The following is a 26,162-nucleotide window of genomic DNA, read 5'->3' as shown; positions in this document are numbered from 1 at the left end:
GATATTGTTTTAGCAGTTGTTCCGTTGCCGGGGAAATCGTTCGGCTGCAAACTTCAAACGCAACCCTTTGCCTGTGACAACAACCCTGTTGAGGTTTCTTTTCATGTTAATAGCATAAATGCATATGTATGTGTGTGTGTGCACGAATGTCGATAAGTAAATTACAAGTAGTGTAATTGCAGTCTGCCAACCACCACCCAACGCCCAGTCGCCGCCGCGTCCCGGGTGCATGCGGTTGGCAGGCCGATTTTTTAGTTTGACTGCTGCAGCTGAAGTCGATAAGCCGCTGCGGCATAAAGTAAAATGGTTGAAAATTGTATGTGTATATGTTTGAAGGTATGGCCTTGAATAGCAATTCCATTGATTTTATCTGTCAGAAATTTTTAAGGCGACATTGAAAACTATTATTACTAATTTATAAGTGGATGCCGTATAACTCTAGGATGTATTTGTGCATATATTATGAAATATGATAGACAAATATCTTATCGGTTAAGGGATGGGTCATATAATATTGTAAGAGTTTCATTGCCGAATATGCACACAATGGAGCATCCATTGAGCCACTTAAAGAAAAACAAGAAAAAACGTTAACATCGGCTGTACCGAAGCTAATATACTCTCACGGGTGCATTTCTTTTAGTAACTATGTGTTTAAGCAAATCTAAAGACGTAAGAAAAAGTAATAAAAAAAAAACTTTTTACTAATTCTTTTTAGCCGGGTTGTTTGCTAGAAACATTAAGGTTATATAGTTAACCGATCTGAACAATTTCTTCGGAGATTATATTATTTCTATGAACAATAACTCACACCAAATTTCGTGAAGATATGTAGTAAAATGCGGAAGTTTTCCATACAAGCCCTTGATTCCGATCGTTCAGTTTGTATGACAGCTATATGATATAGTGGTTCGATATCGGCAGTTCCGAAAATGAGCAGCTTCTTGAAGAGAAAATAACATCTACAAAATTTCAAAACGATATCTTAAAAACTGAAGGACTAGTTCGTATATATACAGACAGACAAACGGACATAGCTAAATCGACTCAGTTCAACATACCGATCATTTATATATATACTTTATAGGGCCTTCGACGCTTCCTTCTGGGTGTAACAAACTTCGTGACAAACTTAATATACCCTGTTCAGGGTATAAAAATATTTAAAAGGAACTCTTTGAGACCTTACCAATGCCCTTATAAGGCTGGAGAATATGCCCAATGATGTTTACTCTGAAAAAATTTGTTGTTTAAGTTTCACTCAGTTGTTAAAAAGATAAATGTGTTTCACCGATACATTCCAATTTCAAGGAAAATGTTTTTATAATAACAAAGTATTAACGTTTAATTAATATATAAGACATTGTATACATATTTTGTTGAGCCACTGTAGTCATACACTTCTTTGCTAAACCTCCAATAATTCTTGAAAGAAGCCCACTGTCTTCCGAAGAGAGTGTTGAAGTTGTGATTCTCTTTAAAATAATCACTGCGCTGTGTTTTGCTCTCCTCAACTCTCTGTTTGTCACTGAGCAACATGGAATTCCCACTGCTTTGGCGAACGGCAGCGACGCCACTGGAAGTGTTGCTGTTGCTGCTTTGCTAGAAGATTTTTGTCTGCAACATATTTTCATTCGTTGCAAAGAATTTGCGGCTAGTTGCTCAGTGTTTTGCATGTAAATACATACATACATACATATGTACCGGAGTAAATATTCACTTATTGCATGCGATAGTCAGTGCTTCTAGTAACACATTGAACGAAATAACTATTTTGCTGTGGTGAAACATAAAAACACACGCGATTTTGCGAATTTTTGTAGATTTAAAGCAATAAAGTATCGTGAATCATTTCTGGTTGATTTTTAGGTATGCGAGAATTATTTTTAAATTAACGCAAACGCAGGATTTATCAAATATTGCTCAACTCGAGTGTATTAACTGTATAAATTTGGCAAGATATCAACCTAAAGCCATTTTCATCATCGAGTGGCCACTCACGAGTAAAGTGTGTGTGCGTGTTTGAGTGATTTACGGCAGCAGCAGTGGATTATAGCAAGGTAAGCGCAAAATCTATTTGTCCGCAAATCAATCAATTCAATGATTACATTGCCACTGGAAATAAAATGTACCTTTCACAATGTCTATTTATCTATTTCATTTTTGTGTGTATGTGTATGTGCGTGTGTGTGTATATATGTTTTGTTAAGCAAGTTCGACGAACTGGCGTCTGTGATTCAACCAAACAAGAAATCCTAAGCCGCCACTGAGTCCTTTGCTTCCACTAGCTTCCAAGCAACAAAAGCAAAAATACACGTACAGAAACATACATACATACATTCATATACATACATATGTATGTATGGACGTGTGTTCACTGCGCTAAAAAGAGGGTTGGTTTTGTTGGCTTCACAAAATTAGTCGCAATTTTACTTTGCTTTCCGTTTTTCGCCATGCTTGCTAACTACGCTTTCCGCTTGTTTTGTTTTTGTTTTCTGCTTTGTGCGCAGCGTGCGGCCTACGCTTGCGTAGTTCGTTGTGGCAAGCAGCCATCATTTCTGTCTTGCCACTCCAGGATTATTTTAACTTGTTTTTCCGTTGTTGTTTTTGTTATTTCTTTTCTTCGACTAGTTTCTTAATTTATTTTGTCGTTAGTTTGTTTCAGTTTGTAACTTTATTTTGACTATTTTCGCATTTCCATCATTGCCATGCATTTTCATCACAAAGTCACAAAATATGTGTTGCAACTACATCCAGGGAAGAACACATGTTACAAATGCATGGATGTGCTTTATAAATAAATAAATATATATTTATGCATGTATGTGTGTGTGTGTGTTAATAGAAAGAGTACAGTTGGCAGCGGGTTGCAACTTGTCTGCTGATTGCAGGGTGTCATACTGCACATTGTGGGTAGAAGGGGTGATGTGCTGTTTGTTTTTGCTGCTTGCCGTTAGGGATTTATCAGTTGCATTTGCATACTTATATTTACATACATATGCACACATATTCGCCATATGTACATATGTATCCACTTTTGTGTGTGCTTTGAAATTCATTGAAAGTTTCGTGTCAATAGTTGGCAAGGATGACCAAGTTAGTGTTGGCACAGATGTTGCAAATAGTGTACACATACATACATATACATACATTCATATGTTTAAATATACACTTGTGTTCATAGCCACATTTTTGTTAAATCCCGATAAAGGTAGGGTTTGCAGTAACTCTGAATTATAAATATTTTATTGGAAAAAAACAAGTATAAAATTCGAAAGAAATAAATTTTAATTGACGGCGGTCTTAAAATCGACTGGTTTGTTTGTGAATCAAATAAAGAGAATTGTAAAATTTAAAATTTCTCTCACTTTATTTATAGCAACGAATGAATAAATAATAAATAGACGCAAATTACCGTTACTTTTTGAACACACCTCGTAACGAGCAACACATTAATAGATCTTGCCTTTTAGATCTTTTGGAGATTTTTGGTATCAAACATATATTTATGGGGTTGACCTTTTTCAAAGTTGTTCGGCGGACGAGATCAATTACAGATTCTATTGAGGTGATAGAGTCATCTTCAAACGCTTTATTACAGTGACCGCTATACTTTTACCCGTTCTTAAAAAATATAGTCATTCATTTAGACCACAGCCACCAAAAACAAGCGGGTTTGAATAAATCTTTAAGAAAGTATGAGTACGAAAAATACAGTTTCAGGCAGTAGTCTGATTTACAGGCTTTAAAAAATCGATTTTTTTGTTTTGTTTTAAATCTCTTCCAAAACTATCCAAGAATATGTCTTTAAAATTGCAGAGGCCAATTCGACATACTCGTATAAAACTAGATCAGTTTTAGTGGCCGAGCGTCGAGCAGGTGCGAATGCTCAGGCAGAGCTTTAAAGCGCATTATCTCGAGTTTTCATTTTCACAAGTGTTAGAAAACGGGGCCGGCGATAGCAAAAAGAATATATTTATTAAATTATCTTCTATTTGAACTAGACAAAAGTAGTTGATGTTGGACAAAAGTATCATCTAGACTACTTGTTTTGCAACTTGAAGTCTAATTTTTTTTCTTCAAAAAGTGATTTTTTCAAACTTCGAAAAAATTTGGAATTTTATATTTTCTTCGGTATTTTTTTTAGTTCATAAAGAAAATAAACTTATAAAGATTAAAAAAAATTTGGTTCGAACGTTTCAGATGCATCGCACGACCTCCATCACCGGCACCGATTTACAAGTGCAGACTCCAGGCGCTCCAGAAAAATACTTACAACTTTGAAAAAATTTCAATATTTTTTAATAATAAATATTATTTTTTAAAGCCTTAAATATAGTACACTATCGTCTTAAAATTCCGTTTACCGCAAACATTTCCTTCCCTTTCAAAAAAAATTGCTAAAAAAGGCTTTTTTCGGCTTTAAAGCCTTCAAAAATATAGTCATTCATTTAGACTACTGCCAGCAAAGACAAACGGGTTTGAAGAGGTCTCTAAGAAAATATGAGTACGAAAAATACCGTGGTGAATTCAAGTTTCTTGTTTATAAAAGCCACTGAATGCAGAAATGAACCTTTTATATTATGTAATATATGCAATCTCATCCTTCTATATGTACGAGTATGTAAGTATTGTTCTTTTACCACAATAATAAGAAAATGCAAAAAACGTAAAAACCAAAACTGTTGTATGAGCACCAAATGAATTTACGCACAATGGCGTTGAATTAAATGTCATAGAAGAATAGTTGCACCCAGTATCCCACGAAGATCGCGTTACAAAAGCAAAATAAAACATGAAATAAATCAAAAACAATAAAATACTGTCAAATGAAATCGAAATTCGCATTAAACACAAATTAAGACTATGGCTATAATGTAAGCTGAAATGAAAATATCGAAAATTTGCGTTCGCACTTCGGATGAAGGACCAAATTTGCAACAAAACCAAAAAAAAACAAAGCCAAAATGAAAACATAAAATGGCAGTTAAACACTTCACTGTCTGCTGCGTCCATTACATTTGTGCGCTCGGGTAATGAAAAGCTGACAGCAGCATCCCACCACACCCCCTTTCACTTAGCGTATTTTCAGCATACGCTCGTGTGTTGTTGGTGGGGTGATAAATATGTGCATAAATAAGAATTATTACCGGCATAATACAATTTATGTGAATAAATGATTGCTGAACCTGTCGCAGTGGTCGTTGTTGTCGGCGCAAGGGTGCGAAGTTTGTTCTTCGCCCAGCTTCAAGGGTGGATTTAAAGTTGCTGCAATTCGAGATTAAGTTATGCATTTTGTATGAGTAGCATTTTGTACCAAAACAAGATGCTTTAATAAAGGCCTCGTGCATAAGAAATAATAAATCAGCCGTGCAACCTTAAAGCTAATCGGTCTAACTAGATTATAAGTGGCAGTTTGTTGTAAGTTAGTTGCAGAAGACCACTGCAACTCGGTTAAATTTGTGATTTCAGAGTTTTACATTAAAACACTTGGGAAAACTATTCTTTCGGTTGCAAAATTTTAAACTCAGAACTTTAAGACCCCAACAGTTACGGTCAAGAAGATTAAATTTGTTTGAATTTTTATTTTTTTCCTTTAATTTATCTAATTTTGCTTTGATTACGTCTACGAAAGATTTGGAATAAGACTTGGATTTACTCAGATTACTCTCTTCTGGGTTTCCTATACTATTCTCTACTTGTAATTGGACAATAAAAAGCGCAAGAGAACAAAAACTAAAACAGACATGAAATAAAAATAAAATAAAAAGCTAAAGGAAACAAGCCATGCTGATGTGCCATGTTGCAACATGCAACATCTAGTGTAAGTCGTGCCGCATTTGGCGTTGTATTGCAACATATGCGAGTCGTCCCTCTGTTGTTATTTTTAATGTGGTAATTGTTATTTTATTTATTTTTATTGTTGTACTTATTTGCTTTTATTTGTGTTCGTCAGTCGCGTTGACAGCACAACAATACATCAAATCCACTCAACCATAGCAATAAAAGAGCCAACTGACCAACTAAACTGGAAACTAACTGAGCGGACTGTGGTTCGGTAAAGCGATCAAAAGGGTTGGGAACCTTTGTGCTTTATGAGATTCTCACTAAATACGTCGTAATCAGTTGATAGGAAATCCAGAAAACATTTCCCATAACTCGCATGGCTTCGAATGAACAAAAAAAAAAACAAAAACAACGAGACTTTAAACACTTAGATACATACTAGATAAATACACACACACAATTCCACAATTCCACAATATGGAATATGGACAAACCCATACAACAGTGTCTTTATGAAGACATTGCACCTCAAGACGGCACAAATCAAGAAAATGTCTGACAGCTTAATGATATCCAAGCAGAATTCAATTTTACTGTCAAATTAATTACTTTCTCACGTATAATCACTGAAATCCATGAACTCCTCACAAACATACATACTCGGTATTTACATAGCCTTATATACATTTATGTTTATATAAGGGGTATACATATTACAACGAATAGCTAGTGTATAAAGAATAAATATGTACATAAATAGTGGTAAATACCGTAAAAAATCACAATTGACTTCCCACAAAGCCCACAACAATGCATACATGTTCAACGACCTGGTCTAGCCGTAAGCTTTCATGTCAATTTGGTTGAAGTTGAAGCCGAAGCTGCTTTGACTTTAACTTCATCAATTCTCATTTACATGCCTATTGATCTTTGTAATCAGTGAACACTGAGTGTGTGCTCTATGGAGACCACTTCACATGCCGCCATGCCGCTGTGCCGCTCATCAGCGCCCAGCGAAAGAGATACCGACAATTCAATGGTCAATTCAGCAATCCATCCGACAATGACTCAATTTTGCGTAATCAATTATGTGCCGACTTGCGGGAGAACATACATATGTACATGTGCATAAGCATATTCGTAACATAAGTTTCTGTTAGAAGTGAGGTAAGTGACTTTTGAGAAACTGTGTTAGCTCCCTCAGCCGACCAAAGGTTTTTAGTTGATGTAAGCAGAATAAAATATCATAATTTTAGACTTAGGATTCATACCAAAAATGGGAGTTAGTTAACCTATGAATACCACTTCAAAACTTGTTAACCAACTCTCGTAGAAATCTTCTTGCTTTGTGCAAGAGATCACATGCGATATCGGGTTAACTTTTTCTGGTGTTAAACATCAACAAGCCTTAAACTCTCTAACTTTGATTGTACAATGAACTCATAAAGAAGCTTAACTATTCTGTTTGACAGTATGCACATAAATTATTGCTCCTTCAATTTTGGACGGATCTTAGCTTTAAAATGTTTTATATAAATACCTGTGATGAGTAAGCTTTCATGAATCACCGTTACTTGTTTTGAACCATAATCAGCGCTTATATTATATTTAGCAATTGCCTTTAATTTCTTATTTCGTTCCGCTTTTACTTAATGGCATTAATCGATTTAATCTAAATCGCTTTCCAGTTTTCTGCTGCACTTTGCTGCTCTCGCCTGTTTGTTTCCGGTTATCATGTGGGCATCTTGTCAAAAAACAGAACCGTTTCAATTAACACAAGAATCGCCGCCTTTGAAGACTTAAATTAAGTCCGATATTCTTGGTGTATTCTTACGTTGCTTTTTGTTGCACTTTTCGGTTATATGTACGTTCGTTCCATTGTGTCTCCGTGGTCACACTCGAACTTTTCTATTTTTAGTTTTATGGATACGTACTATGTTTGTATATTTATAATGAAATCTTGCGTGTCAATTAAGTTTATGTTGTTTGTCAGTCATTTTCATTGTTATTATTGCTTTCATGTTCAACTGATCTGTGAGAGATTAAATTTAATAACCATCACAATTGTTGTCAGCGTTCGCTTTCCGGCGAAGTTGTTGGTGGCTTTTACGATTATTCGTTACATTTTTGTTGTTGTAAGTGTAACACTTGCCCGCTTCATTTATTATCGCTACAAATGCACCGATTTATTTTTTGTTTGGGTCTCTATTTTGTTCTAATTAGAAAACAATGCTCCCAATTATTTCTTCAAGCTGATAAGCTGAAGTCACTGCTAAGTTGGTTGCACTAAAATTAGATTGCTGCATTCCGAGTTTATATTTGTTTTAATCGAATTTGCAAGATTCTAAGACCGTTAAAAATAGTACTCATTTTGGAACGGACCTACAAATCTATATATGTATTTCCACTGGTTGGTTGTAGGACCCAGTAATATTGGATGAGTTGGTTAGAAAAATCTTAAAATGTGCAAAGACTTGACTCAAGTGCTATTGTCTTTAGCACGTGTGAATTCTCATACTTAAGATCTCCAGTCTTTTTTAGCTTAGGTTCTCGAAAGAATGTGGAGCGAAGTGGAGCCCTCGAAGTTCAATCGAACTGTAGTAAGCGCACTTAGTAAGTCCATATCTTTACGTTGAAACATTGATTAGTCTCTTCAATCACTGGCATACACGAATATTAATTCAAAGCCAAATTAAAAGAGATATCAATCGAGGAATTGTAGGGGCCACACAGAGCAACAACATTGGATCACCAAAGGCGACAACAATAAAGCTACGATCAATAAACAAATCCGCCAGCTAAATGTGGACTGAGCGCGAAGTTGGACTTGAAGCTGACTTGGCCAGAAATGTAAAGCAATGCGGCAACACAGGAAGTGAAGCTTAACAACAACAAAAGCAATAAGAAAGCAAAAACTATTAAATAGAGGATAAGATATGACTACTGTTTTGTCTTTGTGTGGACTACACTCTTCACTCTACTTCGCTCGACTTGCCATTGCGGTGGCAGCACTATTGTTGATGTTGAAGATGACGACGGCAATGACGATGACGATGATGATGACGGGTTGGTTGTTGCTTTGGTCGCTTGGCTTTTACCGCTGCGGATGTGAAGTGAAGCAGCGCCAAAGCATGGTTCATTGCTACGAGAAAACACTGCGAAAATAAAGACGAAACAAACAAAAAAAAATAAATGAAAAAGATTGCGATGAACAAGATTACATAAGGTGGTGGACGTGAAAACGGGTATGAAATGTAGTGGCACGAAATGTAAAAACCAAAATAAAAGTTGTTGCATAAAAAATTGCATTTCCGCCACTGTTGATTGAAAGTTGGCGCAGCAAAAAGAAGCACTCTCATCCCAACACAGCGGTGTTTGTGTGTCTACACAACTGAGAGCAGAAGAGCTGCGCTGCGGCAACGAAAAGACAAGAACAGGAAGCTCAACTGGGCAATGAGAACAACAATTGCATGGCTGGAAGCAGCAACAACACGAACAACAACCACCAAGGAGTACCAAAGCAACAACGGCTGCAACATCTTATAGTTTGTTGCTGCCTTCATTTAGCAATCAACAACCTGGCGAACGCGTACGAGTATGTGTGTGTGTGAGATTACAAGCTCGCCGAGTGGCGGTCAGTTGCTAGTAACCACGTTCGTTGCCAGCGCACCGGTCAAACATTGCAGCGCGAGTGTGAAAAATCGCCTTGGGCCCTGAGTACACTGCCGGTTCGTGCATACAAATATTATATATGCAATAGAATAGGCTTCTGGTGACGTAATTATGACTTGAGAATTGGTGTTTGGGTGAATTGCGGAGAGGCTTACGAGGCTAGTAAATATTACAGCGCAGAGCAGCAAAACTTTTTGAACTTCTTCGGATATTTGATCTTGATGCTAGTAACTTCATAGCCTCCATGTTGTGGTAAATTATTTTTCTTGTTCTTGTTGTTGTTATATACACGACTGCATCTACTAAGAGGAGGCGGTAGAATCTGAGTGCCAAATGTGATTAGGACAATGATATAGCAGACAGCATAATTGGTATAATTTATTTAAAATAGCTACCGGACTCTTCTTTCTTCTGATTGGTATCCATGAGTTGTCTTCTTGCAATTACTATGCATATATATGAAATAGAGGATGGTCAAGCCTAAGAACATGGCGAATGATATTTACTATAAAAGCATGGAAAAAGGTTAGTGGCTTTATATAATTTTGAAATTGGAGACAATAAAATTTTAAGAAAAGTGGACTCCTGCTTGTATACATTGCGGTGCCTAAATTAGATTTAATAAAACTATTTGTGAGATTGGCCTATAGAGTTTCTTCTTTATGTTCTTCAGCAATATAATACTTTCACTAACTTCACATATGTCTTAGATTCTTACCGAGAAAGCTTCTTTCTACTACTGTTAAGTTAAAATTATAAATTAGTACTTTAATAGCTAAACTACCTTAATAAATCATGCCTAAGATAATAAATGTTAGCTGAACAATGCTTTCACCGAGACAGGATCGAATGTTATACTGTAAAATATTCCCGTTTCTCTCGATGTTTCAATTGTACATTCAGTTATCATTTTATCTTCATGTAAATCTCTTTTCTTCATTGGGTAAACACAGAATATTCGAAACCAATTTCCAAGAGTAATTTCTGTATTCAACTCCATGAAGAAACCTGCAAACACAGTTGAATTTCCATAACTCGAACTGCTCTAACTCTACGTTCTCCATAATTCGAACCATTGAATTGGCAATAGAAGTCAAAATTCATACAAATTACCTTCTGTAACTCGGAAGTCTCTCTAACTCGAAGTTTTTTTGTGGATTATGGTGATTCGAGTTAGCGAAGTTCCACTGTATTTAAGATATTCATAAATTTCTATACACTCAGTGAGAATCTTTTTGTCATACCACATGTCTCACTAGAACTCTGTAGTGCAATGAATATCTTCGAAACCACGGATCAATATTCTTAATCCTTGATAGGCCGATTTTTATGCAGTTTGTTAACTTCTGTCGTGATTTAGGAATAACAGAACTTTAAAGTGGTTTCCATAAGCTTTGGTTTCGCTTACTTTTCTTACACATTTACCGGTACATATTCATTTACATATATGAATATCTCAGAAATAGTATTACTTTAAAGTTGTGACATGAATTTATATGACACACAACTGTCACTTTGAGGTGACTCAAATTCATGCAACAAAGCAACTTGCCACAAGACGTGTAATGATAAATCACAGAAAAGTTTTCCAGGTTGAACGGGGATGTCTGTTGTAAATTGTGTCCTAGTTCCCTCGGGTACAAAGTACAAACTTTTTATTTGTCATTGCAATGTTTTTTGCAATGTTTAGTGTAAACATAAGGATACATCTCTATCCACCCACTGAAGCTTCTAATAAATTGCAGGCAAATAAAGTTCACACTTTTTTATTGTTTTTGTTTCTGGTTACTTGTGAAAGTTTAATGGAGAATATGTATTTATTAATGTCTAAGCGAAAGAATAATAGGGGTCACTGCAACAACAGCTACAAGCAACAACATGAAAACGCTTTGCAGTTGTTGCAAGGATAAACGAACGAGTACAACTGGCAAGCAAATTGCTGGCCAAAAGAAGCATTGCGAGCAATAATATGTTTTATCTGCTCGTTTTGTAAGCGTGTACAAATTGCATTTTATGGCGCAAATATAGTAAAAGCAGCTGTTTTTGTGAGCAAGCAAAGGAAATCGGTTGCCAGCACCATCAACAAACAATGGCCAGCAGCTGGCGAAACAATGACCGCGCCAATTCGTTCGATGCTTAACGCTGAGCGATGGCCGCTTACTGGAGTGCAGTCGTATTTAGATCGGGAGAGAAAGCTTAATGGGTGTAAGGCAGAGCTGCGCCTCGGTTGGAACTGGCGCTTAAAAAACGCTCGAATTTATGGCCTCGTACAATGTTAGCATTAGCAAAGCGGTAAAATTTTATAAAATATTTGCAGCGTTATTCGCCAGCACCGCAACGGCGCAACAACGCCTAATGTGGTACGTTGACCATTGCACTATTGTTTAGTGTTTTGCTATTGTTGTTGTTGCAGTTGAAGAGCAGTGAAAACGGTTAACGGTGCAATGCTGTAATGCAGAGCAGCAGCAAGAAGAAATGGTTGGAAAAAAGCTGGGAAAATGCTTATGAAATGTGCAAGAGGCAAATGCTTGCTTTTTATTTACTAGTTGCCACATTATGGGGCAATTACGGAGTACTTCGATTGCACGTTGTTGCTTTCTGTTACTTACTGTTAGTTGTGCATTTAAGTGTGTTCACTTTTTTTTAGCGCAATTATCGGTCAATTGCCGCGCGCATTCAGCTGTTGGCGCACACACATACAGTGGAGGGCATTAAACTGTGGACAATTTACAACTTTGTACCTAAAAGGTCAAAGGTGTGTCATATTAATACTGAATTTTATGAGTCTATAAAACATAATATTTAAACATACTAAACTGCTTTCAATTTCGGCATTTACGAGATATGGTCGTCTGTAGTACCAGATATAAGGGAACTGTGGAACGGCATCTCAAACTTACTGCGTACAGCTGCAGCCGAAACAATTGGATTTCGGCAACGACAAAAAACAAGCTGGTACGATGAGGATTGTCGTCTCGCAGCGTTGTTCTGCTTTTTCCCGCATGGATAAGGAGGCGAAGCGTATGGGTCTGGAGGTGAATGAGGATAAGACGAAATATCTCCTGTCATCAAGCAAACAGTCGCCGCATTCGCATCTTGACTCCCACGTCACTGTTGACAGTCATAACGTCGAAGTCGTAGATAATTTCGTATACCTGGGAACCAGCATCAACTACACGAACAATATCAGCCTCGAAATCCAGCGCAGAATCACTCTTCCCAGCAGGTGCTACTTTGGACCGAGTAGGCAATTGAAAAGTAAAGTCCTCTCTCGACGAACCATAATCAAACTCCACAAGTCGCTTATCATTCCCGTCCTGCTTTATGGTGCAGAAGCTTGGACGATGTCAACATCAGATGAGACGACACTAGGAGTTTACGAGAGGAAAATTTATGATTTATGGTCGTCAGAACATTGGCAACGGCGAATACCGCAGACGATGGAACGATGAGCTGTACGAGTTATACGACGACATTGACATAGATCAGCGAATAAAAAGACAGCGGCCAGCCAGTGTTCGATGCAGTACCTGCCGGAGGAAGCCGACGAAGGGGAAGGCCTCCACTCCGGAGGGACCAGGTGGAGAGAGACCTGGTTACACTTGGAATCTCCAAATGACGCCGAACAGCGCAGGAAAGAATTGTCCAAAAGTCTAATTGTCAAAATTGTTTATAATATCGAATGGGCACTATTTTAAAGGCGACAACATTAATGTAGACGAATGAATACATTTTTTTCCAGAAAAAAAGAAAATTCCCGTTATTTTTTTAACATACCGCGTATTAGAAACAATTACTTAAAATTAACTAACATTGGGAGTTAAAAAACTTATGAGTGCATGAATTACTGATTATAAAGCTTTTAACGAAATTATAGTGCTGAGTTCTAGCCATTCATGGACCAATGACATCTTTTTTGAGGTTATTTTATGTTGACTATCAAATCTTAAAATAAAGCTTAGGCCTTATTCTGGTAAAAGTAATATTTCCAAACTAAAAACTCTCTCTTCAGGCATTTTGGTCCCCATTTTCATGTAGACAACTTTACAGGCTCACATGTTGCCATTTACTGCTACGTTGCATGTTTATATGAACGTTCGTTTTCGTAAGCTCAGAGGCGTTTAAAATTGTTGCGCCATAAAAAGATGATGAGTTGCAGTTGTAAATCAATTAAGTAGCACAAGAGCAAATATTTAAGATGCTTACCGCCAATAAACTAATTGCACTATGCAAGCGCTGTAAACATTAACACATATTTATATACTACATATATGTATTATATGTGGAACGTTTGTGTTTATGAGTGCACTTTTCTGTTGATTAGATAGCGGCGTTGGCTTTATTTATTTTATTTTCCCATAAATTTTTTGCTTGCAACAGCAAATCTTCGAAATCACAAAAACAATACGGCGCTCACACATTCGCTGCAACCGACAATCGCTCTAAAAATAATGCCTTAATTACGTTTAAAATCAAGCTTACGAGCTTGCCTCGCAGTAAGTGCTGTGAGATAGAAATTTCGTTGAAAACTGAAATTTGCACCCCCATTAACCTTAGAAAGTTGGGGAGCGGGCGTGCTTTTCCTGGTTTTCATTAAGTTTTAAGTTAATTTTGCTTTTCCTAATCAATTTCAATTTTCAGGTGAAATCGCGAGATCGAATTTTGTGTTGTTAGCAGTCGATTGCGGCAAAGCAAATGGTACAGTTTAATGAATGCTTTTGTTTTTGTTTTGGGAAGTGGAGCGTTCGTCGGTTAAACGTGACGAAATTCGGGTGTGACTAAGTGCAGCTTAGCTTTTCATTTGAAAGTCCAACTATGTTGTTGTTGTTGTTGCTTTTGTTAAAATTTATCTCTCATATTTCACTTAAATACTCGAAAATCGCTGTAGATATTCGTGCATAGTTCAATTAATTTATTTGCAATCAGTTTTAATGCATGTAGTTCAAACTTTCCATTTTGCTTAACAATAGCCAATATACATAAATATATACATACATAAATACATATAATGTATAAGTGTGTAGTGTATCTCGTAACTGACCACACTACAATCAGCTACAACGCGAAATGCATAAAAGCGCTATCGTCGAATGGATCTAGTTGAAAGGGCTAGCGTGACGTATTCGACGAGATGAAGAGAGAAAGGCCGTAACAGTACGTTCACGTTCCGCCACAAACTCGATTTAGGTGCTTAACATTAGATAACTCTCTTAATAGTGTTTATGGAAATCCAGTCTTATTTTACAGGAAATTTTTGACGAATTTGCCTGAATTTTTCTAATTTTATTTGCATCTATTTTAATTTATATTAAAGAATTATATTGTGGTCTTTTAGACTTAAATATTTATAATGAGTTTTAGCGAAATTATCTATTGTCATGTCCAAATATATGCCTTTGGATGCCCCAATTTAATGACTGCATTAAATGTTATGCTTTTGTCACTGAGCTTTCGGAGAAAGACTGTAATTCTTCTTTATAATTTTTCTGTAATTCTTTGCTAATCACATTGGCACGATTCCGCGTGAAAAGTGGCAATAATGCCATTCGTCTTACCAATTTGACATTATCCCCTTAAAAACAGCTACACATAGCACAAGCGGTGGCACTGACCCAACGGATGAGTCAATCGGACACGCTACTAACTTATGAAGCTGACTTTGCTATTTTCGACTATTTACTTCCTAACCTTCCTAGCCTACCTTAATGGCAGATGGAAACATTTTCATGCTGCATTTTCGAAATTTCTCCATCTAACTAGTTGTACCGTTATTTTGTTGAAGTTGGCACAATAATGGCTTGTTGGTTTTGGTTTGCTATTCATGCTCACTCGTGCGTAAAAAAATATATTTTCTTTCATTTATGTATTTCACTGTACAATTGATGGATTTATTAGGAATGTAATGAAAAAAATGCATGTAATCGAAGTCAATCGTCAGCCAACTCGGATGTAATGGTAAGTAATTATTTGGTCATTAATGAAACACGGTTCCAAGACAAATTAGTCGATAGGATAATTACGGTAACCAAAACAAAAAGCATATGTGGACAGTTATAAACCGAATCGCGGTCATTAGAAGCTTATTATTAGTTTACCTCTATATAGAACTCATAAATAGTCAGTATTTCACTTTATCGCTCCAGCATACGCTTCAGTTTCCTTTGAAAGCGATGGCTCGGTGTTTACGCATATTTCTCTTAATTAATTGGAACTTTAAGGCAAATTTGACGCTTCTCTATTAACAGACATCACTGGGGAGAATCTGGGACAGAATTTACAAATATACATAAATTATATGTGGGTATGCACACAGATGTCAAACTGCAACAGCAAGTATTTTTGGAATAAATTACTCATAAATGCCTCTGTACTTGCAACATACTCGTGATTGCGTAATTTAAAATTCATTACGACGCAACTTCAAAGTAAAAAGGGATGGAGGGAAATAATTGTGTAAAATCACAACAAAAATGTCGAAAAAAAATGCATAAAATTTTTAGAGAGATGTTGGTTTTTGGGGGCAGTCAAAAATTACAAGAATTTAGATTTTGAATTTTTAATTTGCGACACAGTTAACATGCAACACTTGTTTGCCTTGCCTATATTGGACTATTATGAGGGTCATGTTGAATGTAAGTGGCATTAATTTGGATTCAGCCCATGGTCACAAAGATTCAAAATGACGAAATAACTAATAATTTTTATATGTATGTATATGCATTTACATTTTTCATAAGTAATACTACCCCACGAACTTTAAGTGTAAGTCTCAATCTCAATTCCTGTTATTAAAAACCTAATATACATATACCTAGTATCACTACGAGTGGATAATTAATACGTGTTGAGCTTAAGTTAAAACATCTTCATAAAAAGAGAAAAAGCAAAAATATAAACATCACCCTCCCCAAATCATTGCATCAACTCCATCATTGCATATATCAAACACAAGATCCTTAAAAGTACAGCAAACATTTTTTTACAATAGTTGTCACGCGATAAAGTCTTAAAAGGCACAAAATTGGTCTGACTTGACACAATGCAAGACTTGCAATGCATACATACCTATAGGTAAAGCAAATAATTGTCTGCTTCCCTTCCTTTTGCTCTCTCACATGGTCTCCTACACCAACTTCTTTTCCTTCTAGTTCAATTAACTGCTTCAACTCCTTCGTTACTAGAGTGTAATTGAAGCCTAGCCAACGAAGAAAAAAGAGAAACCGAGGTGAACGTGAGATGTGTCGCCGCGAGCCATGGCGGCAATGTCAAATGGGCCGCGCGCTTACAACCAACCAAACATGGACGGTCGGCGCTGACTGGAGCTGGAGGTGGGGGCAAATGAGGTTATTTTATGTTTGCTTTCCGCCATTGATGTCGAAAGTTGTTACCATTTACATTAGTCTCGTTTTTGCATTATTGCCATTAACGCTTGGGGGCAACGTCTAACGTCTGGTCTGGTGTCGTTGCGTCGCTGAGTCGTGCTCAGTCAGTCACATTTAAACGATATTTACATGTCACAAAACTTTAACGATAACAACCCAACAACAAGCGGTGATTTCGTGAAACGCCCAAACGCTTTAACGCGGTTACTCCTTGTGAAACGAGATCATACCGCACACAGACGTTCATATGTACCGGGAAATTTACAATGAATCCGAGTAGATGTACACTTATGAAATTATTCAGGCTCATGCATAATTATATTAATACAATTATTTTGGCGGGTAATCTACGAGAGCTTAACATTTTTTTCTTTTTCAAAATCAAATTTTAAAAATTTGAGAGGCACGAGAACTTAAATGATCTTAAAATTTTAAAGTCTATTCCCTCGAAATGGGAACTGAAAGGCTTTTATAGTTCAGACCTTCTACTACTGTATTCTGTAGCTTCCGCTGCAAAAGAGCCCAAAATCCTGGTAGTTCTGAAAAAATGAGTCGGTTTGAAAGAAAAATAATTCGACGATTATAGACTCTCGTCTAGTTTTAGTATTAGGTCTCCAAAATAGCACATTTACTCTCCCTTATACTTGGTCTATACGTACGAAAGTAAATAAGCCTTACTACCATTTGCTTCTATCAAAGTCTCACTGTACAAATTCATGCGAAGAATGTTCGCTTAGAGCGAATCAAGTTATTTTGAAATTTAACACCAGCCGAACAGTAGCCCGGAGTGTTGAATAAAAACAATAAACTGCCAGTTGTAGGAACATCATCCATTTGCTACCCACATAAGTCCGTATACCCGACTGTTGTGTATGGTGTAGGTGTATGAATTTCGTGTGTGTTAAAGCTTTTGGTGCAACCGCGCATGCGCAACGCGACTAATTGAAAATGTTTATTGTTTTACGACTGCGTTTATTTATCTTGTGTGTTTTCAATGCGAAAACCAAAAAAGGGCTGACATGGCACAGCGGGAAATGATAAGAATAAAGATGAGATAGAGGGCTGGAAGCTGTGATTTGTCGATTCGTCGAAAATGTCAGCGTGTCAAACGGACACTATTGTTGCAACTGAATTACGAAAATAAATCACAAAATGTGAATATATACAGATAAATAAATCGATATGTGTATATGCGGTATGGAGTTATGCGCTTACGAATTCTTGGAATTTATTGTACGTACGAACAGCTTTATTTTTAAAACATACGTTATTTAGATGCATAATTTTAAATACGAAAAAAAAATAACAATAAACTTATATTTGCGGTTGCTTTGAGTCATTATAATACGAATACTCAAGTATGTTTGAGGCAATGTTTGCATTGCTTTTTGATTGCTAACCCCTTTGTCTTCATTATACGAGTACGTTACATGTCACATTCCCTACTTTGCACTTCAGCCCTTTTATGGGGGCGTTCCAGTGACAGGCGTCCTTCCCAGCAGCAGTCTCACATTGCGCACGTGTTGCATATGCGACGCGACAATGCACTCACCACCGCTGGGACAATTCCGCCGAGGCACCCAGTGTCGCTGCCAATAACGCACAGTAATTCCGATGAGCCTTCAACTCTAATCAACAGCACGTCGCGCACATCTAAGCGAGTGTGGTACTTCAGCTGACGATCTGTCCCATTGCCCTGCTGCTTGTTGCGTTGCACGTTCGTGAAGCTGACATGTGCGATATTTTTATACGACAGCACACCGTGTTGTGGCACGCATCAAAAATGATCGTTGTTGCATTTACTTTTACATTGATTTTTGCACAAACCTCGTTTTCGGTGCTGTTGCCTGGTTGTTGATGTTGATCCGATCCGTTTGGCTGCCAGCCATATCAACGCGGCAGTGTTTGCCGTGAACTTGAAATGATTTACATGATTGTTGGCATTGCACGCGGCCAACTAGCGGCAGGGTGTGTCATTTATCGCAACTATAATTTACTGCAGCAGTCGCTGACCCGCAACGGAGCGCGGCGCTGTTGAGTCCCAGCGTAGGAAATGTCGTTGCATTTCGCCTCTAAGTTCGGAAAAGCAGGCAAAAAGTTAGGTAAAACTACATCATTCGAGTTCCCGGTTTTATTTTTAACTGCATCGATGCGCATGCGCACTGAAGCATTGCCAGCACGCCAGCGAAATGACAGCATTGAAAAAAGCTTGTACTTGTTCATTTTGCCGACTTGTCTGTTTTGCTTTGTCATACGTGTTGACTGTAGACAGCGCGGCAACACAAATTAAGTCGCTTAGGTGGGTACAGCCCAACAACTCAACACACGGACTCAAATAGAAACTTTAGTAGATGGATTAAAGATTAAAGATAGAATCTGGCATGCGTTAGAACCCTTGTATTTCCAAGGGACAAAAAGTGTCCAAAAATTTACAAAAATGTGTCCGATGTTTCCATTTCCCTTTCCCAGTATAACAGAAAGAGCTATCAGAATTACTTGAACACATACCATAAACTAAGTCCTGATATAGTTGCAAGAAGCTATCTTAGAAAATCTGTAATTTCAGCTTGAAGTTATTTCCTCTTGGGTACTTCCATATATGAACAGAAATAGATATAGTTTCGAGTAATAAAAAGTAATTTAAGCATACCATTGCTCAGGTGCGACTTCAAGTGCCACGATTGTAGTTCAAGACTGCATCCATATAGCTTTGCATCACGGTCCCTTATATGTACATTTACTGTACCTCTGTGCAATCATGTTCGCGCCCTCGTCGCTCCGCGTCTTCCTTCTGCATTGTGGCAAGTGCTATTTCCGGTAATTAGGCAGGGACTTTTTCGACTGTTTATTTGCTTACAATACCTTCGATGTCCGATGTTTTGAACGCTGCAGTGACTTTACAATTGTTTGTTTGCTTTTCTAACGACCGTCACCCAGACGCTTGAATGACTTCTCTTCCAATCAATTGAACGACGAACTCACAGCGGCTTTGTTGTACCTATCAGTGGCACAGGCGTTTGTTGACTTTGGTGGTTCTTAATCATTTTTTCATTTTTCTGAACACAAACAGACAGTGTAAATGAGCAGCTCAGAAGTGTGCAAGTTAAAAATAATTTTCTGATTCCACATACAGTTGTGCATTGTGCTGTTTTCAAGTGTCATTGTTGTTGCTGTTTTTGGTGGCACACGCTTTTCTGCTTTCTTTCGTGCACCACTTAAGGTCTGGCTGGTTCTTTCACCCAATTACCTTATTAATTCCATCATCAACATCTGAATTTGTGCGTGCATTTCCTGTTATTTGTTTATTGTTTGTTTATTAAATTGAATTTTAACGTTTAACGTCGCTTTTGTGTGATGTGTCGTGTGCCGATGACGTTGAGCTCACACTTCAGGGCTGGTCGAGTTCTAGATTCTTATGACATAGGCATATGTTTGGTCTTTTTGTGTTCCCTATATTCATAGATACATATATATTTAGTTTTAAGTGGAACTTTGACTTTTCTGAGCCGTGTATTTGCTCGAAGAAGCAATGACGATATGTATATATCGTAACAGTTGAATATAAAATATATCTCTCATATGCATCTTACTTGAAAACAGCAAATATTCTTAGATATTTACATAGATCTTCTAGACTATCATGCAAAGGCAGTGAATTGGTTTGTCAATCAAAAAGATATACAGTGGAACTTCCATAACTTGAACTTCTATAACTCGAAGATCTCCATAACTCGAACCTTTGAATTGGCAATAGTGTTTAGAAATCAAATTTCCTTCCATAACTCAAATTTTCTTAACTCGAAGTTTCTTACTAAAATTTCATACAAATTTCCTTCTATAAATTATAAATTTAAAATTGTACTATCGAGGCAGAATTTTAAAAGAACCTCTCTATTTCGTAAAGAGGCGAACAAAAATATGATATTACACTTATGGATTGTATAATTCATATAACAAAGGCATGGGATACAGACGTCAAGAGCCAATTTATAGTAAACTGAAACGATCAAAATTGCAGAATTTATGCGAGGTAAATAAATAAATCTATATTTTACAGCTTTTTGAAAAATTGTAAGTTTCAATGAAAATTCTATAACTCGAAGTCTCTCTAATTCGAAGTTTTTTTGTGGATTATGGTGATTCGAGTTAGAGAAGTTCCACTGTATTTTATTTGCAAAAAATTAATATTATTATATATTCCGTAATAGGTTTGACCTACTCCTTTACAGTTTTGCGATTAATTATGTGAATTTGTGCGTGATTACGTTGGAATTCATGCCTCTAAACTCACTACTGACTCTTTGATTAGCGTTGTTGTCGAATTAGTCGAAATAATTGATGTGTGAAATTTAAATTGAAATTCTCAATCATATCACCATCAACACCTACATGGCATGTTGGCACCCCACACCACTCATCCCCAGTCGCTTAGCGCAATTATGAACGCCTATTCATACAGATAACTCTTTTCATAACTGAAAATAATTTGTGTAAATTTATGACAATGTAAAATCTTACTCGTAGGATGAGTCGTTGTATAGGATGCCCTACGTTTGTGAAGGAGAGATTGTACAGACATACATACATACATATGTGTATATTGAAGCTGATTGTTGTAGATGTTAATGAATGAATGAATCTGCGACTCATTTGTCTGGCCTCCACAAGGATTTGGTGATTGTATGCGATGTGCCACCCACGCAGGCGTAGTCAATAACACTGTTGGTGCTGTGGCGTTGCTGTTGTTGCAGTGAAATCAACCGCATTAATGAGAACGCGGCAAGCCGAAGGGACCACCATGGATGGGAATCTGGACACTGAATTGAGAGAGCGTTTGCACTCATATTTGTACATATATATGGATATATTGTGGGGCATTTCTTGAAAAAAACGTTTATGATATGAATGGGTGAAAGCCTGCATTCAAATATATAATGTCCACGCTATGATCGCACCTACAAGAAAAACCCAACGCATTATTGTAAGTCATAGCTTTGAAGAAATAAATAATTTCGGAACTCAGGCCAGTCTCGAACTCTTCGATCGAATAACTCTGAATAATTTGGATTTTAGAAGATTTAAAAGTAAGCTCCTCTCTCGACGGACAAAAGTAATCTTTATAAGCCTTCCACCACAAAGCGAGGGTAATTATAATACCCGGTGAGGTGACTCTTAGACTCTAGAGACGAACAATGTACACTCTTCAGCTCAGAGAGTAAGGTAAACGTCTCCATACATACACGAACAAAGCGATTATTGTGAACTTCAGCAATGCTTTTTTCAAGTTTTAATTTACCTTTGAGATGCTCGTGCTCTGGAATCACCCAGGCCGTCAACGTACAGCCCAGTTGTGTTGTCTCAATTCCTCCACATTGCATGGATATTCAGTAAATCATTTGGCTTAATATGCCATGCATTGCAATTAAATGCACGATTTGCAGTAATAGTCACCACCCGCGGCTGAGGCATGCCACATGGCCGGTTAGTTTGCTGCGTCATTGAACCAAATGTTGCAGCAGCTGATGCTGTCCAACGCCACCGATTGCCGGGCCGCTGTTTGCTCGTAGTTTTTCGCGCAAATAAAACTATCACAAATACTGACAATGGGCACGTTGCCAATTTCCGCCGCCAACGTCTATTACATTATACGTATGTAGTATATGTATGTGTGGGCATCATGTTGTTGTTGCTCGCTATTCTTCCACGCCGTTTTAATGAACTTGAACTTTGCAAAAATATTGCCAGTTGCTGCAACTAAAAATGGAGAAATGCAAGCGCTCAGCAAATTTACGACGCAAGCGGCATGAATGGCTGAACTTGCAACTGTTGCAAGTGTTGCCATTTCGCTTTTGCTCTTTGGCGCGAGTTTGTAGTTTATGCGTTGTATGTTTTTCTTTGAAATCCTAGTATTTTATTATTGTTGTTGTTGATTTTACCTCGAAATACGATTTGCTTTGTCAGCAGCGATTCGTGCGCCCTAAAGACTTTTGAACTTTACGGTTGCGGCGTTTGTTGTTATTGTTGTTCGCACTGCCTCTTACTGTTCGCAATGACAGTAGCAACAACGTTCCACAATCACTCAACAGTCTGTTCCGCTATGCGTTGTTATTGTTGTTATTGCGGCATTCTCCATGTGGCAGTCAGTGTTGTTGGTTGCGCACGCGCTCCAACCGCTGTTAGACATTAGCGATAATTGCAGCCATTTATTATCTTTTATTGCCGCGTCGCAATGAAGTCGACCGCGCTGGCACACATATGTATATGTATATAGAAACGGCAGTCCATTGCGGTTGTTGGTGCGCCGGAGGCCGCTTGCCGCACACAAGTGCCATCGCGCCAACGGTACAGTTTCGCCTTACTCACTGAAAATCAAAACAAAACTGTGACTCCGTGATCAGTGAGTGCAATTGAAGCATCAACGGAGGGAAGAGGATGGAGCGCGAAGAAGTTGCTCGCGCGCATGCGCAACTATTGCACTCTTCAATTGCTTCTCCATCAGCGACTGTACCGAACGCAACCCGCATTTATGCCAACTCATGCCGATCGGAACGCGCGACGTGCCGCTTGCTGCCCGTTTCACTCAGCGCTCCACATCACTCTGCGGTACACTTCATTAGCTGGGCCACGCGCTGTCGTATCACGCGCCAACTGGCGTGCTGACTGTTAGTATCTACTTTGCGCATTGATTAGATGTGGCGAGAGATGCCGTTGTAAATGTATACGAATGTGCAACCGCAGATGACGCTGTGCTCCCCAACTGTCGCTTGCCGCGTAGTACAGCTCGTTTGCCGCCTGGCATCCGCTGATTTGAGTAAATCTCATTTAATGAATTAGTTCATTATCTATTTATTTACTAGTCGCTCTTGAAACCGAATATCTAGCCGCAAATCTGCAACCGCACTGTTGCGGTTTCTCTCGAAGCTGCACAGTAGTGCTGCGCTAATTTGTGGCATCTGTGGTTGCTACTTGCAACTTGCAACTGGCAACTGTAATTTAGTATAAATGAATGCCACTTTGTTGTCAAAGTGTTTGACATATGTACGCGTACACATGTTGGAGCGGGTATGCGGTTTAGTTTAACAACTTCATTAGGACGGACTTGCAACCTGAAACCATTTGAATCATCTGATATGTGTTTATAATGCAAATGCGTGTGATGTACACATAGTTGAGGTCTTCTTGACTTACGTTGGTTTCGCGCATTTCTTCTAATATACTTATTTTTCATAATTTAATCTAGTATGAGTACAAGAGTATAAGTTTATCGTAGTATTAAGGAAAGTTTTCTGATTCGATGTGACTTAAATGCAAATTGGTTCTGGAAAAGTACTGTTATCTTAATGAAATTTTATAATTGTAAACATATTGCTCAATACTATTAGGAAATCTCGAATACAACTCGATGATTTCATCATAAAAGCTTACGAAGTACTTAAATTGATATCTTAAGGCTCAGTTCAACATACGCGACTTGACTTAAGTTTGTTAAAACTTGTTCAAAAATCATTTGTAAAATCTCATAAAAATGTTTACGATCTTGTCAGATAATTAGCAACGACATATAAAATAAATCTCTTTTTCCACTATAACCCGTATTACGATGAATTTTATTGCGCTCATTTTATATAAACATTTGAACTGGATATTTTTAGCTACTAACGGGGTCTTTAACGTCATCCAGAGATGTTCTATTGTGTTCAAGTTAGACAAGATGATGGCCTTCAAAAACATCGATGCGCTTTGGGTCGTTATCCGGTTAAGATTTCCATATAAAAAGCAAATTTTTCTTGGCCCACCGCGACAAGATATTCTTCAGCATCGACGAATCTCTTCTTAGCTCAAATTCCATTAATTTTATAGATTTCATCAAGCCCATACAAACAAAAGCATTCCCACATACCCAACTCACCGCTTTACACACTCGTGAAATATACCGAGAATAAAATTATTGTTGTATATTTATGTTGTTGCATTCGCAAGGGTCATCACTCATACATAAAAAACCAAACAATTTTGATTCAAAAGCCATTTGTTTTGACAAATTACACTCAACACCTTTGCAGGCGTTTACTATCATGCAGCCGTGGCAAATGGCCGTGTTTTATTTAGATTTTCCAAATGAAAGGGTTTGTTGCACGCAAACACACCCACCGCACACAGGCAACACTAACTTTCACATTCATATGGCCAATGCAACAATTTGTGGCAACAACGCCAGAGTGCAGCATTCGAGCGATTGAACATCTGCTGCCAGCTGACGGCGTCACATTTTTTTCCAATATTATAGACGAGTGTGTGTGTGTGGGTATGTAAATTATTGTAATTTTTATTACACTTTTTTATATTTCTTATTTTATTGCGTTTTCTGTTTCGTTGAAGAAAAGGAGAAATGGGCGAACGATTTCACATTAATTGCGCTCCAAGCATATGTGTGTATGTAGCGCAGTTTATTTATATGCACATAGCTGTATATATTGTTATAGGAGCACTTTGAATCTGCTAATGCAGCTTTAGGCCGCATTTATCACTTTTTTATTATTGATTTTTATTTCGCCGCCTGCTGGAGCACTTCAATCGCTTTGATTATTAATAATTTGTAAATCCCGCGGAACATACATACAGACACTTAGACACTCATATTTCAACGTTGCAGCTGCAAAATGTTGCAACAAATCCAAGTCACACACAAACACACGCTGCCAGATTAGCGATTGCAGCACTCGGCTGCGCTGATGCGTTTCCGTTCTTCTTCTTCTACTTCTTGCTAGTGCTATTGTTATTGCTGTTGTTGACTGCTGCAAATGAAATATCCATCCGTTGGGCTTAGCAGCCGCATCTTAAGCACACACAGGCTTTTCTATGTACAAATGCGCTTTCGTTGCCATTTCCAATGAAATATTTATTTATTTGTGGCTCTCCAGTGGCTGTGGCTGGCGCGCAGTGGCCTATAATCGCATTATGAGCTGATAGATAATAAGCACATTTATACATTCGCATCTACAGATTGGCGATTGCTTGTTGTTGTTGTTTTGTGTGTGAGTGGGTTGTTGCTGTTGAATCGAAAAATTCGCCCGCATCTGCAGTAGCAATTGATGTTATTGTAAGCTGTCTTATGATTGCTGTTGTTGTTGTTGATGGCATATTGCAAACCCAAGTGGCATGCAACGCAATTTCCTTCCTACGAAATACGCTAGCAACACTCTCAATATTGCCCGCCCGTACCTTTGGGTGCCGGCGCACTTACAACGTAGGTGTGTGTGTGTGTGAGTGCTTGTGGCCGAGTGTAAAGTTCAATGCACCAAATTGCCAGAGGCCAGCAGT

At 37.8% G+C, this 26,162-nt stretch overlaps 1 protein-coding gene across 1 annotated transcript in view; it reads left to right on the top strand.

Annotated features, from left to right (window-relative positions):
- The first annotated feature begins 1,848 nt into the window (after window positions 1–1,848).
- LOC105211829 (neurotactin) overlaps window positions 1,849–26,162 on the top strand; it is a 55,193-nt gene continuing 30,879 nt past the window's right edge. Inside the window, exon 1 of the mRNA XM_054228758.1 lies at window positions 1,849–2,060. The gene's annotated coding sequence lies outside the window, so the exon portion shown is untranslated. The remainder of the gene's footprint in view (window positions 2,061–26,162) is intronic.

This window comes from Zeugodacus cucurbitae, chromosome 4 (genome assembly GCF_028554725.1).
Source record: "Zeugodacus cucurbitae isolate PBARC_wt_2022May chromosome 4, idZeuCucr1.2, whole genome shotgun sequence".
Lineage (NCBI taxonomy): Eukaryota > Metazoa > Arthropoda > Insecta > Diptera > Tephritidae > Zeugodacus > Zeugodacus cucurbitae.
This window is presented reverse-complemented; position numbering and strand designations above follow the sequence as displayed.